This window comes from Ambystoma mexicanum, chromosome 4q (genome assembly GCF_040938575.1).
Source record: "Ambystoma mexicanum isolate Mex_15411 chromosome 4q, UKY_AmexF1_1, whole genome shotgun sequence".
In the NCBI taxonomy this organism is placed as follows: Eukaryota; Metazoa; Chordata; class Amphibia; order Caudata; family Ambystomatidae; genus Ambystoma; species Ambystoma mexicanum.
This window is the reverse complement of record NC_090928.1, coordinates 219355057-219373196: the sequence shown is the minus strand read 5'-3', so window position 1 is coordinate 219373196 and position 18140 is coordinate 219355057. Positions and strand designations below refer to the sequence as shown.

The 18140-nt window shown below is 42.6% G+C and overlaps 1 protein-coding gene and 1 long non-coding RNA gene across 3 annotated transcripts in view; one reads left to right on the top strand and one right to left on the bottom strand.

The window, feature by feature from the left end:
• The window catches only part of CNKSR3 (CNKSR family member 3), a 1181575-nt gene that overhangs the window by 485714 nt on the left and 677721 nt on the right, over positions 1-18140 (bottom strand). The gene's annotated exons all lie outside the window — the stretch shown is intronic.
• LOC138467604 (uncharacterized) overlaps positions 1-18140 on the top strand; it is a 142808-nt gene that overhangs the window by 90652 nt on the left and 34016 nt on the right. Inside the window, exon 5 of one of the 2 annotated variants that reach the window (XR_011268120.1) lies at positions 2103-2194. The exons of the other annotated variant lie outside the window; for it this stretch is intronic. This is a non-coding gene — a long non-coding RNA (uncharacterized lncRNA). The remainder of the gene's footprint in view (positions 1-2102; positions 2195-18140) is intronic. 2 annotated transcript variants of the gene reach the window in all.

Below are 18140 nucleotides of genomic sequence, written 5' to 3'. Positions count from 1 at the left end.
GGATGACTAACTAGACACTACCTGACTTTTCAGACATAGGAATAAGCACCCGCTTTAACGCGTCACCATGTTATTTAACATCACGAGGAGTAGTGAATTATAATGGGAATCGGATAAACTGAATGACTTTACTAAAGTAATTTTTCGGAACCTAGGTATAACGATAACTAATTTGTATTGTATATGCACAATGTTATTCATATAATTCACTGACAATCCGATGTTCTCTTCTCTCTGTGTTACATGTACATGTTTGTCAAATGTGGATACCCTGCTTTACTGAATGCATACATACCTGATGTTTTTCTAAATGTTCTAACAGTAAGATTTTTGTGAATGTAACCTGGCTCTGAAGAAGGAAATACTACTTTTCCGAAATGCATTAGCCCTAGGTTATTCTTCCTTTGCCAATGTATCAGCATATAACAAATTGGTGAAGTTTAACCATTCATTACCTTAAAGAACAAAAGAATATAAACAAAAAGATAATTCTGCAAAATGAAAGCACTTCGAACAAAAACTATTGGAACATGGTTCTACTGTTATCAATAATTCAAGACAAATGATTTAAACCCTATTGGGTAAAATAGGAGTGCAACCCACACCGATGGCTAACTAGCCTATATTTGTCTCTTGTCATGCTACAATCACCTTGTGAATCTGCCATACATTGGTTTCTCTGCCTGTGTATGCTGCATCTTATCTTCCTATGATTTCATCTGCCCTTTCAGTGTAGTAAGTCACTCTCTTGGTATTACGGAATCCTCCTGCCTTCTTTGCTATATAGAGCACTCTACTTGTGCTTACTGCTATCTAAATATGATCCCTACTAGTGTTGCACAACCTAATTAATTCTTTATGGCAGAAGCGTAAAAACCTTGGAATCTGCCTTAGTTTGTCTCGTCTTTCATCCCTAGACTAATGGCGGGGTAGGGCTGCCTTAGCTGGTATTGTTTCTCACCTGTACGCCAATAGTGAGGGCAGCAGGTTATACCTACGTATTCATCTGCCCCATTACAGGCTCTGCCACCTTTATGCATCAGCGTGCATGTATTTCTGACAGCATTTATTTATAATGCACGCATGGCATGCAGTGTTCAAAAATTAAAATTAAATGCTGTACAAATTGCGAGCAGAATGAACAGCTTTTAATTGTAATTTAAGCGGAGCTCATAATCAAAAGTATGCCAGGCAGCGTTTACTCACTTTGAACTGTGGAGTGCAAATGTGAAAGACAAAAAGAAGCATACACACTTGTACGGCGCCTTTTGCCCAATACATTTGCACTCCTCAGTGCAAATGACCAAAATTTTGCAGTGGTCACCCGCTTACGTTACAGTGTAAATGTAATGGGTCTCCGCTGCCAAATCACGGGGAAATCGAACATAAGTCTCATTGAGTTAAAATAGAATGGTTTCAGATGAAACGTTTTGGCACTATTGGTTTTTAACTTGGACAGAGATACAAGAATACTGGGGGTAGGGTACATTTGGTAACTTTGTCTATATATTTGGGATTATCATGCTTTCTTGGTGTCCATTCCTATGGAGGTTTGGGTTAGTAGTTGACTGTGTGTGTGCTCTTCAGAAAAGGAATCAGCACATCAAATCAATTGGAAATAGGGGGTCTCTTAAACAGAATCCCTTCTTTTCTGTGAAAAATAACATTGGTTCTTTAAATTGACATTATTTTCTAGGTAAAGAAGGGAACACAATAACCTTCTTCCTTTTCCATCTTAAGAGGCATACAACTCTATTCATGATTTTTATTTTCAATTCCTGTAAATCTGTGAGCTGCGTTGTACACAAGGGTCACAAACCCAAATATACATTAGGCCTTTGAAAACTCAGGAATTCATTAATATTTAGCTACTGTCAGTTAATAATATGCCATCCACAGTTATCATTTCTGGGGAATTCTACTTTAAATATACTTCCACAAAATGTCTATTACAGCCCAAGTCCCCATTTAGTGGCATAGCTTGTAACGGATTACCCCAAATTACTTACAATGGATATTTGCATGTATAACAAATTATTCGCTCATATATATGAATGCACAGAGGTTGTTGAACTCACTTTTGGCTTGTCTTATTTTTAAAGGCCTATGACTGGCGAGAGCATTAACATCTCCAGGCAACTCTGCGAATTAAGCTCTGCTCCCAGTATGCTCTCTTCACCAACATCACTGACAGGTAACCAAGTTCTGCCTTGAAAAAGGCTCCTAAAGTTGTCTTCCTGTAACAAAGGCCTTCCTAAGGAGGATTTCCATCAGCTATGTCCAGGTGAAACTAATTAGCTCTTCTCCTGTTGGATAGGCCCTCTTCCTCTGCAGCTTTCCAAAAAACTCTCTACCCAATCCCCTCTAGAGCACATTTTATAAAAATCATACATTTCCCAGAGGGGACTGCTTACATTTGCACCTATGTGCAAATATGTCCCGTCCAGGCAATTTTGTGGAGTGCAATAGAGAAGTGTAAAAGAATGCCGGAAGGGTCTTTTGATCTCTCTTTTGCACTTCTCAGTGCAAAATGAGTGCATGCCATTTACACATTCAGGCAGCATTTACAATGATTTTATATTGAATCCGCCTGCTTTTGCTGGTGTAAAACGTAAGTGTATACATAGGAAATCATTGCCAGCAGGAAAATGTCATGCTGGCACAAAAACCAATTTATTTTTGAAAGCATTGGGTAAAAGGGCGGTGGGAAACATAACTCACATTGCGCCTGGCCCTCCGCCTACAAAAAAAATGAAAATACCCCAGAGTATGAATGGTGGTGTTAAGACAGGCATTACACCTATACGCCTGTCTTTCATGTCTTTGTTTACACTCTGGGGAACTAAAAAATTATCCCCTATGGGTTTGACCTCAGATACCTAACTCCACCCTGCAGCATCATTTCACACAGACATTTCTGATTAGAAGTGGCCTACGATATGGGTCTCTTCACACACTGCCACTCCCAAAAATCATCCCCATTAGTTTGCTTGGCCCAATGTATTTTCCATGTAAAAATGGGGTGTATTTCTGACTTCCCCACCAGAATGAAGATCAAATTGGACTGAAACATATATTTTTCTTATAATTTCTTGTATGGACCTGCACCATTATTGAGGCTTAGTTATTTGGAATCACAAGAACATTCTGAATCCACAGACATTATTCAGGTTTTTGTGTTTGCAAGCAAACTAATTATTGAAATATGTAAATGTTTTAATAATTCACTGATATAAATGTTTGGGTTTGTAGGCATGTGATGAGGACCACTTTACTGAATTCAAATCTATTTTTATTTTTTTTAATGAGCGATCGAGGCAAACTTTAGAGCTTATAATGCACTTTCATTATTCAGTGTCTTTAAATGCACAAATGTTAATCATTTTCAAATTGACTTGCATGTTTTTGGTATTCTGTATTAACAGAATATATGTGCTGAGATCAAAAGGCCCCATTTAATAGGTGTTTTTCATGATGCACTCACTTAATGGATTGTGCCTTAGTGTTCTGCTTAGGTCAAGAATTACAGTTTGCTTTTTTGAGATAGCCTTTTATAGAGTGTCAGGTTTTGAACCCAGGCCTAGTTACCCTCATAAACTATGTAGACTCTATGAAAACCTAGTTTTCTAGCATGCAATGGGTTCATTTCTGTATATGTCTAAGACAAAAACTTATATGCTGAATACCTGAAGCTGTGTTTGTTCCTCTCAGCCAATAGATTAGTAACTGATACATGGTGGGTCTGTTTTCCAGAAATCTGACCTATTGCCTTCTACCTTTTGAGCTAAGTCCTGGATAAACACTGCTCATGTTTACAAAATTCCAGTTGCATTGACCATCTTCAAGTGACATGCATAATTCTTTTTTGTGGTGTAGGTTTTCACTGGCAATGATATCTGAATATTGTAGGCCTTATCAACACATGTAATTCATTCTGCATAATAGATACTGAATATCAACTTGTCATCTTCTTACAGAATATTAAAATATGCTTTGTCTCACTTTGTCATTTAGTTAACATGGGTGCACAAATAAACATAGTCTGCATTAGACATTTTGCTGGGGAAAAGAAACACCTTGTCCTTTCATATTTTACATTATCGGGATGAAAAGTCATACACAGTGCACCTTGTTTAGTCAAGTGCTTTACATTTTTCTTTAATAAAAATAACAATACGTGCAGCACTCCCATTTCTCTTTTTTAATTATATATTTATTTTGGGGTCCGGGATTAAAATAAAATGGTAAAAAAAAGGGGGGTTAGGGGGGAAGCCCCCCATTTCGAATAAAAAATGTCATAAAAAAAATTCGACCTTTTTTTTCGAGATTTATTTTTTCGAGATTTATTTTTTCGAGATTTTGATCATAAACCCTCCCACTCGTATGCTCTCCATGATCTCTAAGTATATAGGCTAAAGTGAAAAGTAATCATAAGGTGACATCACATGTTTGCCAAGACTGCCTAACCAGCAGTCCACGGACCAACAAAACCACCCTCATTCGATGAGTGCATATACTGACAACAATTTGGCATCATAAATTACACACACGTCAATCAGTGCTTAATGGCACACTGTAATGAATATTACAATGTTTACAAATGTTCCACAGAGAAAACCAAATCTGTCAAGGAAGACAAACAGCATGCCATTCTTATAACATAATCCTACATGTAGTTCATATCAATGGTCTCTGGGGCAAAGACCTTTTGCAGGCTGAAGAGCTGTTGCTGTGGTGGAAGAATTAATGTGACACTACTGAATGTTCTATCACACCCCTCCTTTTCCTCAGAGTCAAAAGAGCTTTAAGCCATTTAATATGGAAGGAGGCTCTTTACAAATGCAAGATAACATAATATGATAATGATTTGTTATTTATATAGCACTTACTGAGAGTGACCAACCACCCAACCACTGATGGACTAGGCGATCAGGTGACAAGAGTGTGTGTCATCCCTTCTGAACTTCTTAGGGGTCATCCAGACAGGGGCATCCCAGTTAAAGGAAGAGGAAGAATAATGAAGGGTGAAGACCAACCCTTGACCAGCCATTTAGCCTATGGGCCTCATTACGACTCAGGCGGTAAGGGGTTTACGGCGGCGTAAACAGCGCCGACCCTTACCGCCTGAGTACGAGGTCCCTTAGCGCCATGGAGGTTTTAACACCTGCTTTTAGCAGGTGTTAAAATCCATGGCGCTAAGGGACCATGGAGTTAATTACGCCACCGTAATTTACGATGGCGTAATTAACGCCTTCCCCACTCCCATTATGCCCTATGGGGCAAAAATGGGAATGGGGAAGGGTAAATGGGGATTGGGGACTTACCGCCCCGCCGACCTCGGAATGGGGCGGTAAGTCCGCCTACCACCATGGCGTAAACGTAGTTTACGCCATGGTGGTAAAGTCACGGCCCATGCGGTAACTTACCGCCTGGGTCGTAATGAGGCCCAATGAGTCTTTGGTTTTGCCTTACTCCCTTTTGCACCTGTGAGTACCCGAAACTTCCGAATTACTGTACTGTCTCTCCACACTGTGCTACCACCTTATAATGCATTCACTCCTGTTCCTCCTGCTGCTCCTCCTTCTTGCCTCACCCTATGCTTTCTCCAATCATGCTACAACATCCTCCTTTCCTATCCCTATTATAAAACTCACAACTTGAAACTCCCACTACTCCATTTTGCCCACACTTCCTTCCAACAAACAAAGCCGGCGAACTAACCATACCTCCTCTAACACCTATCCACCTCACCTCTCTTCCTCAGAGACTCAACTTCTCTACTCTTCCTTGCCTCATCAACTGAACATTGCACTCTGGAATGCTGAGTCTGTATTCAACAAACTGTCCTTTACCACTGACTACTTTCACTCCAGATCTTCTCCCCTAGACCTTCTTGTTATCACTGAAACCTGGATTTCTCCATCTGACACTGCCACTCTGGCAGCCCCACATGACTCCAAAGTATCCTTTGTTCACTCTCCTCGACTGACTGGCAGAGGTGGAGGCATCAGACACCTACTCTCTTCCTGCCTCAATGCCTCACTAATCTCCAGTGCTACATCCTCTCCTACCTCTTTTGAATTCACCATGTCTACTATTGTTCTGCCTCACTTATTTCACATCATCTTCACCTATCTCACTCCTGGTCCCACTGAATCATTCTTTGATGACCTAGGGCAACTCCTTGAATCTCTGTCCACTAAACATCACCTCATTATTTTAGGTGACTTTAACCTTCCCTCTCCAACCACTTCTAAGAAATCTGTACATTAGTCTTTTCTTAGTGATCATGCACTCTACTCTATCGATCAACTACCTACCCACACACGGGGGTAACACTTTGGATCTCTTATTCATCTCCACTTCTCTCTCAGCCACTAATACTACTGTCACACCATCCATATCTGATCACTCAATTGTTTTCACCACCAACTCCTTTCCACCCTCTGACCTTTCCTCACCACTTGCTACAACTATTAATAAAAGGAAATGTAAACTGTCTGTCATTCCTCCTTCACTCCCAATACCTCTTCCACCCAACACTGTCTTCTCCAGCTTCCAATCCCTACGCTATAACTCATTATCCTCTCACTTCCCTCTGCTTACTTTGACCCCTCAGTCTCACCATCCTCAACTACTGGTCACCCCATTCATACGCTCTCTCTGCACAGACATACATTGGCTGCTGCGCAAATGGAGGCGCCTCCAACTGAGGACCTGCAACTCTACCTGTCTTCTCTGAGCTCTCTCAAGTCCATTCTTGATTGAGCTAAAAGGGTATTCTACCTAACCCTTATTGATCTCACACCACACTCCTCCTAACTCTATGACTATCAACACCACTCTCACAGCTAATGACCTAGCTGAATACTTGGGTGCAAATATTTCCAAAATGAAAGATTCTCTCCTGACCTTCCTCACACTCCCTCCTCCTACATTTTACACTCTGCCTACTCTACCATCACCCTCTGCCTCCATCTCCCACTTTAGTCACACTAATACTGAAAAAGTATTATCTCTATTGATGAAGGCTAACCCCTCTTGTGCCCTTTCAGTCCCTCTCAGTCCTCAGCTAGTCAAGTCTATTGCCCCTATAGAGGCCTCCCATCTCGCTGAACTCCTCAACCTGTCCTTCAACTCTGCTTGCTTACCCTCAATTTTCAAAACAGCCACGGCCACGGTAATCCCTCTCCTACGAAAGCAAGGGGTTGACCTGAAACTACAGGCTAACATTTGCATTGTGTCCCTCCTTCCGCACTACGCTAAAGCACTTGAAAGGCTTGTGTTCAACCGTTTTACCAATTTCTTATACATCCACAACCTTCGAGACCCGCTAAAAGCAGATTTCCACTCCTGTCACTCCCCGGAAACTGCTCTCATGAATGTGTCCAACTTCATTGCTTCTGCTAATTAGAGTTGCACGAGCCCGGCGGGGCTTGAGCTGACCCAAGTCCCACCTAAGGCTCTGGCCTGACCCCCCTCTCGGGTCAGTGCCTGCCCAAAGTAGGGGCTGGCCACGAGCTCCACCGGGCGCCTTTATTTTAGCTGCCTCACCCGAACTTACTGTGCCTGGGAGAACACATCCTTCTCCGCCACTCTCCTGGCTTCCTGCATCCAGCAGCTGGTCACCTCTTCTGCCGCGGCATCTCTCAGCGCAGCTATTTTACCATGGCCGCACTGTGCTGCTGTAATGCCGCGGACCACATTCTGTACTTTTTTCTTAGGTTATTCATGATGTTGAAAACCTTTAATTAGTGACATAAAGTAATGTTTTTGTTTTGCATGTCAAGATGGTAGCGACATCATGGATATAAACAAATCTTGAAATGGGCGCTTGCTGTTGCTCACTTTACCTATCACAAATTTGCGATGTAACCGGTGCTTTGCGGGGTCTTTGAGTTGGAAATGTTCCATCATGCCTATGAAAAGTCTCAGCCACAGCACTGATAAAAGAAATGTGTTTGCAACCTGAGCACATTAACGACCTGCAGCGCCACAGACTGAGTGTGCGTCTGCCTCTCTGTGACTTGGAAATTTGGCAGTGCTTGAATGTCTGGCCTGAGACGTTTTTATAACTGGCTCGGGAGAAAGGCAAAGGATCAAGGAGGGGATTCTTGAGCTTGTGAACTAAAGGGACGCTGTGTAAAAATTAAAAGAACTAGTGGTACAGCTTACCAATGATTTATACTACGCTTCCATCTCTGAATGTCATTGAATCACTGCCCCCCTCTCCCATGTTTTGCAGGCACTAGGGCTTCCTTAACACTGTCAATGAAATTGCAGTGGAGGGCACAAAATAAATGTCCGGCAAACGTATTTAGTAATAGTTAAGGTCACCATCACTTTATTTATCAACTCCATACTAAAGAGTAACAGGGAGTGTCCTAATTTCATACCATAGCTGGTAAGATAGCTCAGCGGGTTGAGTGCTCACTGCTGCAATCTGTGTGTGAATGGAGGTTGCAGGTTCTCATCCCGGCAACGCCATCTCAGCCTTTCATCCTTTCGAGGCAGATAAATGGGTACCAACTTCGGTACACATTTACTGACATGCAATTATGCCGTATGTACAATGCTTTGGAGAAGTGTTTTGTGCAGCCATTTCAGGGCTCGGCCCATGTGGCGCTTCTAGATTCACACTTGACCACCAGGCCCAGCCCTGGCTCGACCCTACTATGCGCCACTATTGGACAAGCTCAAAGACACACTACAGCTCCCATTGGCCATCCCTGTGGTAAAGTGGGAAGCCCATATTAGAGGAGGAGATTTAATTTCCTGCTGCAACAAAGATGCCGAAACAGAGGCCAAAAAAGTAGCGTATTTTCCCAAAATATCTGAATTTGACACACCACCTAATACGAACAAGAGAGTGTGCAGCATGATAATGAAAGAAAGCTTTAATACCTTGCCCATAGCACAGCTAACTGAATTGCAGGGACGAACACCACCAGAAGAGCAGGAGTTATGGAAATGCAGAGGATGCTCATTGTCCACCAAGGATGCAATGTGGCAAAGCACAGCACCGGCAAACTGGTTATGCTTCTCGCATTTCTTAAGGTGGCATTAGACCAACTTCACTACCCGGCACACACAACACGAGAAATTCTTGCAGTCATGACAGACTGGTGTGTGCCCAAATCTCACTGAGCATGTTGCTGTCTTTATTGTAAACTGTATGATATGCCAAATGTTCACAGCAGGACACACACTGCCAACAGTGAGAGGAGCAATACCCTGTCCTACTGGACCTTTCCAGCATTTGCATATCAACTAGGTAGATATGCTCCCAAGTTGTAATGGCCACAGATACATGTTGGTGGTTGTATGCACTTTCTCCCGCAGATCGAAGTAGGTCGAAGTAGGTCCATGCTCACATCCTGATACCATGTGTCCTGCAATATTCCTCATATGTGAGATCTTTCCAAAGATGGGGAGTGTCGGTTTGACAATGGACTGCATTTTGTAAAATAATTATTTGAGCACATCACAATCCTTCTGGGTATTAGGCATACATTTTCATCAGCTTATCACCCACAGGCAAACAGAAATTGTGAATGCCACAACAGCCTTCTCAAAGGAGGAATAGCCAAACTAAAAATGACCCTGAAAAAAGGATAGCTCCATTGCCTACCCTTAGCCCTATTGGCATTACACAATCAGCCCGGGCCAGACCATCACATGACTCCTCACAAGCTGCTGACAGGACGCTGTATGCACATACTTCTTGTTCCTCCCACTAGAGCATGAACTGCCACCTATAATGCTGCTGCTGTTCTCGGTTCTGAAATGCATGAATACCTGGCTGCCATGATGGCATGTGTCACTTTAATATCTCAACAGCGTCAATATCGGCAGGACGGGTCAAAGAATAATGAGGAAGACTGTCAACAGTTCAATTTACAAACTCTGATGAAGCCTCCCGCCCTATATAGTGGTGATAAAGTTTTTGTGAAGAATTTCACCAGGAAATGGCATAAGCCTAGGTTTGAGGGCCCTTACATTGTAGAGGACTTTACTCAAACTGCTGTCAGAGTGCAAGTCAAGAGAGCCTGACTACACCTCAGTGACCTCAAACCCTACAAAGGCGAGACACTGCTGTCGCCAGTGCCAGAAATTGAAGACGAAAGGAGGTGCGGGTACAGACATGATCGGTCACAAGGAACAGACAGCAGCCAGCCGACAGAGGCAATTAATGAACTGTCTTTTTGTACATCAATAAAAATAACTAGATAAAGTGAGCTTTTTCCCCAAAGGGCTTTTTACCTGCACTTTTTGAGAAGAGAAGGATACAAACGTTCAATGTTGCCATTAAGAGTAATACTGTATGCAATTCTCTCTTTTATAGTCGACAGCCGCCATGCTTTTTAAATATGTTTTATTTGTTTATTTGTATTTTTAGTTTACATTAAACATTTAGGAAACCTCTAAGGAACCAAATGTTATCCTTTTACTCCATTTGCTCCAGAGGACTATCCATGTAACCATTGTTGGTTAGCTGGCGACAGTGTGCATAGGATTCTCTGAAACATTCCTAAAATATCTTACCAACGCTATTGTCATTCCACTAAGTAAACATTTCCACCAATCCTCTGCTGTCCTTGGTTTGGAATTTGTCAAAAGAATTGCCGAAATAGTGAATCCTTTCCAAGCTCAAGGCTGGGCAGGCGGTAAATATTTGGCAAAGAGTTTCTGTCGAGTCTTCTGTTTTACAGAATCTGCACACATTTTCAGTTACTTCCTCTTTAGCTCTTACTGCCATAATTTCTTTAAACTTGCAGTGGTTTAGTCGAATCCTCATGAATGCCATTCTTATCTTCTGATTAGGGAATTTTTTATATAAGGTTGAATCACCCCTTTCTTTCTTGACTCCGCGGCCAGATGTTTATGTAGTTTCAGTTTATTTACCTCTTCTATGGTGGCTATCCAATCTAATTCTCTGAGTGTTTTTCTTCATCTTCCCCAGGTTGATCAAGAGGTCTTCCACTGAACTCTCCATGTCAGTAAGCCGCTTTCTACATTTGATCCCCCATGTAGATAGTGTTTTATTGTGTCCATTTATGAGTTTCTGGTTAATCCCCTCAGTCGTATGTGGTGGGGGTTGAACTTTTGCGTTTCCCAAACAAGCTAAGTGTTTTCCATTGGGCTGCCATTTTAAGGGAGCTTAACCCCAATTCTTTCTTACTACCTATAAAGGAATGGAGCAACGTAGTCTAAGTACTTTTTTCCCAAAAATGCCCTTCTAGAGATTTCCAGACCTTGACAGTCAAATCAAGAAGAATGTCGACACCATAGGTTAAGGCCGGAACCACCTTGGCAGTGTAGAAATCAATGATTAGCTTAAGCGATTATTGGCAGTATTTCCGTTTGTGGATCAATGCTTGACTCGCAAGCACACTGACCTTCTTTTTTAGGTGTTCAGAGGTGTGGGTCTCCACTGTGCTCTTTGAGATGAAGATCCTTAGATATTTAAAACACAGTACCTTTGCAATTTCAGACTGATTAAGGTACCATTTAAATTACCTTTTCCTTGCTTCATGGCCTTTTTTAAGGTAAGCATCTTAGTTTTTTAATGTTAATTTCCAGATTGTTTTTCTCTGCATACTCCGGTAATCTGTTCAACTGTCTTTGTGACCTACTTTGGTGTGGTTGAGTAGGACTAAGTCATCAGCGTACAGTAAATGTGTGACCTTCATGTTTCCGATTCAAGGAGGGAAGCTTCTGATTTTCTCCATGAACTCTCCAAGGTCAGCGATGTATAAATTGTAGAGAGAAGGGGCTATGGAGCAGCCCTGTTTAACAACTCTTTTTGTTGGAATTTCCACGCTTAGTAACTCGGTGGCGGTGAGATGAATTCTTATGGTCATATTGGAGTAAAGCCCCAGAATTTGTTCCAATAGATCAGCCGGACAGTTCTTCTGAGGTAGTTTTTTCCAGAGGAGGTTTCGGTTTAAACTGTTGAAGGTCTTAGAAAAGTCGACGAATGACAAATTTAGTCTGCTGTTGTTACCAATGGTATTTGCTTCAAGTAAGTTAATCACAAAGGCCGGGGGAGAGGTCCCCAGCCCCTTGACAAAGCCCTCCTGGAACATGTCATTTTTGACTGTCTTGTCAATCTTTTTAGTAGCAATGTAGAATACATTTTCCCTAGCACATCCAGCAGGGCTATCAGTCTATAGTTGTTAGAGTCGGAATGGGTGCCACTTTTAAATTTAGAAGAGAGGATGTTCTGGAGAGCTAAATCTACTCTGTTGGCCCATTGCTTGGGATTTTATTCTAACATGTGGTTGGAAACCCCGTCTGACCCCGGGGCCTGGGAAGAGCTCAGTTTTTCTATCATAATGACCAGTTTGTCGTGGTCATATGGCAGATGCCAGGTCGAGGATGCCTCTGCAGGGGCATCTTTCTGTAAGGGCAGATCTTTAAAAAGTGAACCAAAGAAAGAAATCCAGTTTGACTCTGTCACACCATTCACCTGTTGGTAGTGTTGGGGCTTATTTAATGACCTGATCAGAGACCAGGTCTCAGCCGTTGATTTTCTGGTCAAGGATCTTAACATGGTTTCTGCGTTGTGCTGGAGCAAATCGCTTCGATGTTAATACACCAAGATTTGTACTTGGACTTTATTTGCTTGATTTCAGTCTTAGACGTGGGCTTTGTGCATTTCTTAAGGGCTTGCAAAGCGTGTCTCATTTCCTTTATTTTTTTGACCAGTATGCAATCGAATGTATGTCCACACCGTCTGGACACAAGGTTGGATGTGGTTATCACCGCCATATTTTACGGACAAGGCGATCCCCTAGGATGGAGGAAAACACAGGTCCTGATGAAGATGACATATGCAAAAACTTCATGAAACAGGTCAACCACCAGATTGGACGATATTCCTAAAGAGACATGGGATACGACAAAATCAATTTTGCTGTAGTGGAGAACAGCCTCATCTATTCTCTTCTTTCTTAACCGCTCTGTGGGTTATTCTGAAATCTATAAATCCTTGGCCATTAATAGCAACTAAATGCTTGCATAAGGGCACCAAATTAGTCCACACTTACCTTAATTTCTCCAACTAACCATTAACTACATTGGCTGTATTTGGATGGATATATTTTTCAGCTTTTACAGGATTTTTAGAGTCTTACCAATTGTTTTTTGGAGTCAACAAAAAAGAGAATTCAAATGTCAAATTGGTATACCTTGTAGATTCAGAGATAGCTTTCTCTCTTCTATCCCTATTTGATAGATGGCTCATCACCTCCCTCCTTGGGACAGGCACCCCACACAGGGAAAGGGTGTTCTTCCGTCTAGGGTCTACGGTAGTTTACACGTTCATTGTACTAAAATAGTAAGATTACAAGAAATGTTTTTCCTTACCAGTGTTCTTGTGTGATATAATAGGTACCCTAATTAACACTTAAGGTGATTTGCTAACCCCAATCAGACTCCCTGATTGTTTTCTGCTGGGTTGCATCATTGTTTGTTTGGGATGCCTATCAATGATATGTTTTGCAGTGTGCAGGGACAGAGTTATATCATCCAGGCCCTGCCATTTTTTGAAGTGCTGCACCCAGTTAAGTTTGGTATGCTTCACTGTGTTAAGCTATGCAATGCCATGTCATGGTTTAAGCTGTATAAACATGTTATTGTTGTATTGTGCCTGTCTGAGGTGAGGTAGCTTGAGATGTCATGTGGAATGTTTATGTGTGGATGATGGAATATTCTGAGTGGGTGTTCTGTGTAGAGGCGGTTACAGCTGGCTGGCCCTCGGTGATGGGTGCCGTTGTTGTCGCAGCTTATGTCCTTTATGTCTTCATGTGGATATGTAACTAAGAACTTGGAATAAACTTACCTGAAGAAATCTTAAAGAGCTTGGAACATGCTTTTTAACAATGGCGACGAGTCGGTCTTTGGTAACCTACGTGCCACAAGTTGATGGACTGAGGACCCTGCTGCGGGGGGTGCAGGAAGGACAAGCTTCTGGAGAAGGACAACACCGCCCCCAAAAACTGTAAGTCCCATCACCCAGGGTGCAGGGGGAGCCAGAGGATTAAAGCCCCATCTTTGGTGTGACTGGCGCACATAAGTAGTGGGCAAGCTGGGCCCCAGGGAGCCTTCAGGGAGAAGCCCTGACATGGCTCCCCAGAGCGCAGGGGCAAGAACAGGAATTGGGCCCCATTGCAGAGGGATCAGCTCCAGGAGCAGGAAGGAGGACTGCGTACCAGGGTTCAGGGGAAGTCCAAGAAAGAGGCCCCTTTTTGGATGGGCAGCTTCTAAGTAGGAGGCAGAGCTCTGCCCTGGGGGCTGGAGATGGCGCTGGACCAGCAGGTGAAAGATAATACTGGCAATACTGGGAAATTGATGTTTAAAACAAATGCTGTACCCTGGTCCTCCGTGAGATGTAATGAAGAGCTAGCCCACTGGGAGGAATGTGATGCTACTCTAAGTTTTTAAAAAAAAGTTAGAATGGCAATAGAAAAAAGAGACGCTGATCTGTGTTTGGGAAATGGATGTGAATTTGACATTAACAAGGAGGACTGTTTGCCTCACTACACGTCACTCCCATGTCATGTGCACTTCTTGCAATGGGGAGCTGTTTTAAACAGTGTCCTTCTCACGAGATAATTGCAGGCTTTGAAGTTATGGGAGCCTGGCAGCACCGTACTGTGCTTATCGTCCACATCATGTTTTTGGCTGTCTCAAACTCTGGTGATTTATGAGCCTTTTGTGGCGAGGTCTCCTGGGAAGTGAACGACCGTTGGCCTATGAAGCTCTGCATAGCCCTGCTGAGCAGTAGTGACTGATGATGTCACACATGCAGCAGGGGGAGATGGTGAAGTGTAGAATGTACTTTGGAATGTGCTATTGTTAGAGCTTTGTATTATAAGTGCTGTTTGCCCTGAGGACGTAAAAGGGAAAGTACTTTAAGGAATCTGACGTTTGGCAAGACATGTGTCTTAGAAGGAAGGAAGCAAAATATGTGTGCAGCTATATTAAGGCAGGAATGAACAATGCTTAGAACATGGGAACCCTATGATACGAATTGGATCCAAGAGTCATGGTTTGTTTAGGTGCCAAATGCTGTGGTCTCTGCTTGGCAAAAGAGACATTTTCGGCGGATTGTGATGCTGGCATGCCGCTCCGTCTCAGTTAGTGAGGCCACAGGTAGCGGCCAACAAATAAGGTAACATTTTTAGGTCATGACAGTATGGTGGGGTATAAGCTTGTGCAGAGAGTAACAGCCATAATGTTGGGTAGTTTGGAACTTTAATATAACTATTTAAAACTGACGGAGCATTTTTGCATGTGCAGGATGGTGAGTGACTTTGTGCGCTGTGAATCTGTAGAATGGGGGCACTGCGAGGATGCAAATGAGTTTGTGTTTATAGAAGATATAAATGCATCTTAAACAGCGCTTTTCTGTTATGTAAATGGGTAAGTGAAACAGTGACAATATAGTGTGGTAATATGTTGTATTGAAGGGTATTTAGCATAATTCTTTTGAGGAATTGCAGGTTTCGAGTGCCAAGCACCATGGCACATGGACACTAATGTGCATAAATCGTTGCTGTTAGTGTAAATTGGGTGGTATGTGTATGAGTGTGATAGCTTTAATCATTTTGAGGATTTTCAGCTATATTGCACATGTCAGTAGAGCCTGTGTAAATGGCTATGGACTCATAGGTTCGCTTAAGAGCCTACAAATGGCTATGGACGTTTTAGTTCACAAAAAAAGTTTTTAGTTTTGGTGATTTTACTTACTATGAGCAACATGGTTTTGTATTCAAATGTGTACAACGCAAATGTTTTCAATGCGGTTTATGTATTGTTTACAGCATATGGTTGCAGCATTCTATGATTTTGGAATGCATGTTATGATGCATCTGACTCAGATAGGTTGGAGAGAGTGAGTGAGTGTTGGGTATTGGATGAACTCACATTCAGCATGGAAGTGTTGCAGTATGAAATGCATGGTTTGAATTGTTTGGGTAATGTCAGTGGGGTATACAGTTTTCCTTACATTGTTTTGGTTTGGTTTGGGTAGTTACCTGTCGTGGTAAAAGTTGTACACCCATGCGATTGTTCTAGAGTGAGGTAGCGCCTCAACTCTTTCATTAAGGATGTTAGGATTTTCTAATTTCATGTGAGGGGATTGGTCTGGTTATAGGGGTTACCTGATTCCGGTAAAGGTTGAACAGCAATGAGGTTGTTCACATTGGACAGTAGGTGGTAAAGGGGTAGCTGGGGACGCCTGGTAATGACCCGTCGGTATTGAGTGTGGTAAGTCTTGAGATGATGAGTAAATTGTTTTCTATGTTACTTGTGGTATTTATTGTGGATTTCGTTGTATCCAGGGGTTCAACAGCTTGTTTTGGGTTAGGATGTTTTCCTTGCTATAAGACCGTTTAGTTTTTACCAGTCATTGATGTTGGCATTGGGAGTGCGTGGCCACCGCTCCTAATGTGTTTGGAAGGCTTGTACATCCTGGTCTGGTGTAATGAGTATGGTATTAAGACCATGGGTGTTTGTGATCTCAGTGATGTTGTATGTTTCCACTTTGTGAATCCCTGTTGGAGTGAGGTTGTGATTGTCTTTTTGGAGGCTTTGAGGTCTCAGTTCTCTAGAGTGGCAGTCTAGAGGCCTGCTGGGGTTCCAGGGGCAGCCTGGACACCCGCGTTGTTGTAGGCGGGGGCTGGTGGTAGGAGGTGTAGCAGTCCTGTGGTTGTTCAGGAATGTAAGTGAAGTAGCCCAGTTTCAGGGTTGGCCAGGTCCTGGGGTGAGAGCCCAGTTGCTTGTTTGTGGCAGGAACAGGCAGATGGATGACAGTAGTTTTGTTATTGGTACATGGAATGTAGTTTGTCAGGGTGTGATGTTTTGATGGTTGGGTTTGGTCGTGGAAGTGTCTGTCTGCTAGTTGAATGTTACGTGTGCATATATCTTGGAAGGTGGTAGTTGTGTTGTTCTGGTATGTGATTTGTTCTGTGCATGTATGGTTTAGTAAAGGAGGGAGGTGTTTTGTATTGTGCCTGTCTGAGGTGAGGTAGCTTGAGATGTCATGTGGAATGTTTAGGTGTGAATGATGGAATATTCTGAGTGGGTGTTCTGTGTAGAGGCGGTTACAGCTGGCTGACCCTCGGTGATGGGAGCCGGTGTTGTCACAGCTTATGTCCTTTATGTCTTCATGTGGATATGTAACTAAGAACTTGGAATAAACTTACCTGAAGAAATCTTAAAGAGCTTGGAACATGCTTTTTAACAATTATGTAATGTCTTGTTCTGCTGGGATCAATGTGTTATTTTCCCAAAGCTAAATGCATGTTAACTAGAATATATCTGAGTGCTACTACGTGTACTCATTCACTCCTTTAAGAAGAGTTGGAAGAACATGATGTTGGTTTCCTTTTAGACTAGCTGGCTAGGTCATCATACATTACGTTAAGGTTTCATTGTAATGTTTTGCTTTAAATGTCTAGTTTTCAAGTACCTTTGAAGCAGTAAGTAGAGTGGCTTTGCACTCTGTGTTTTTGGGGCATGGTTTCTATATGCCTTGGCTCACCATAGCACTGTGGAAGGCTAAAAAATCTGACCATTGCTAAGCCATAGACAAGTTGTGTGTCCTTAAGCACTTTGCGCACAAGCCTTGGGTTTGGGTAGCCATGACATAAATGAGGAAACAAAAAGTGTGAGAGTTTTTTTGTGTGCTTTTCAGGGAGCTTTTGCAAGCTTGACAAATTGGGATTTTGGACATATGACCCCTCCTATAATTTCTTGTTGAGGGCCTTGGGAAGTAAGCAGACAGGCTTTGCTGTCTGTGTTTTCTTGGGCATGGCTTTAACATGCCCAGGCTCACATGCAGTGAGTGCATGCCAGACATACCCTCAGGTGCAGGGAACACCTCTTCTCCAGCTCTCTTTTCGGTGCAGCGCCCCATAGAATATACTTGAGTCACATGATGAATTTGGTCCAATTGTACAGATAGCTCCTCCACCGTTTCCTTCTCATGCCTTCCTGAGCATCTTATCTATCCCTCACCCTCATCCCAACTACCTACCCAATTTTGAGCTTGCCTACTATTACTAAATGTTGCATCAAGTTCCTTGTTTGCCTCTCTGACAGGCATAAGCGCTTTGACGCCACAAACTATG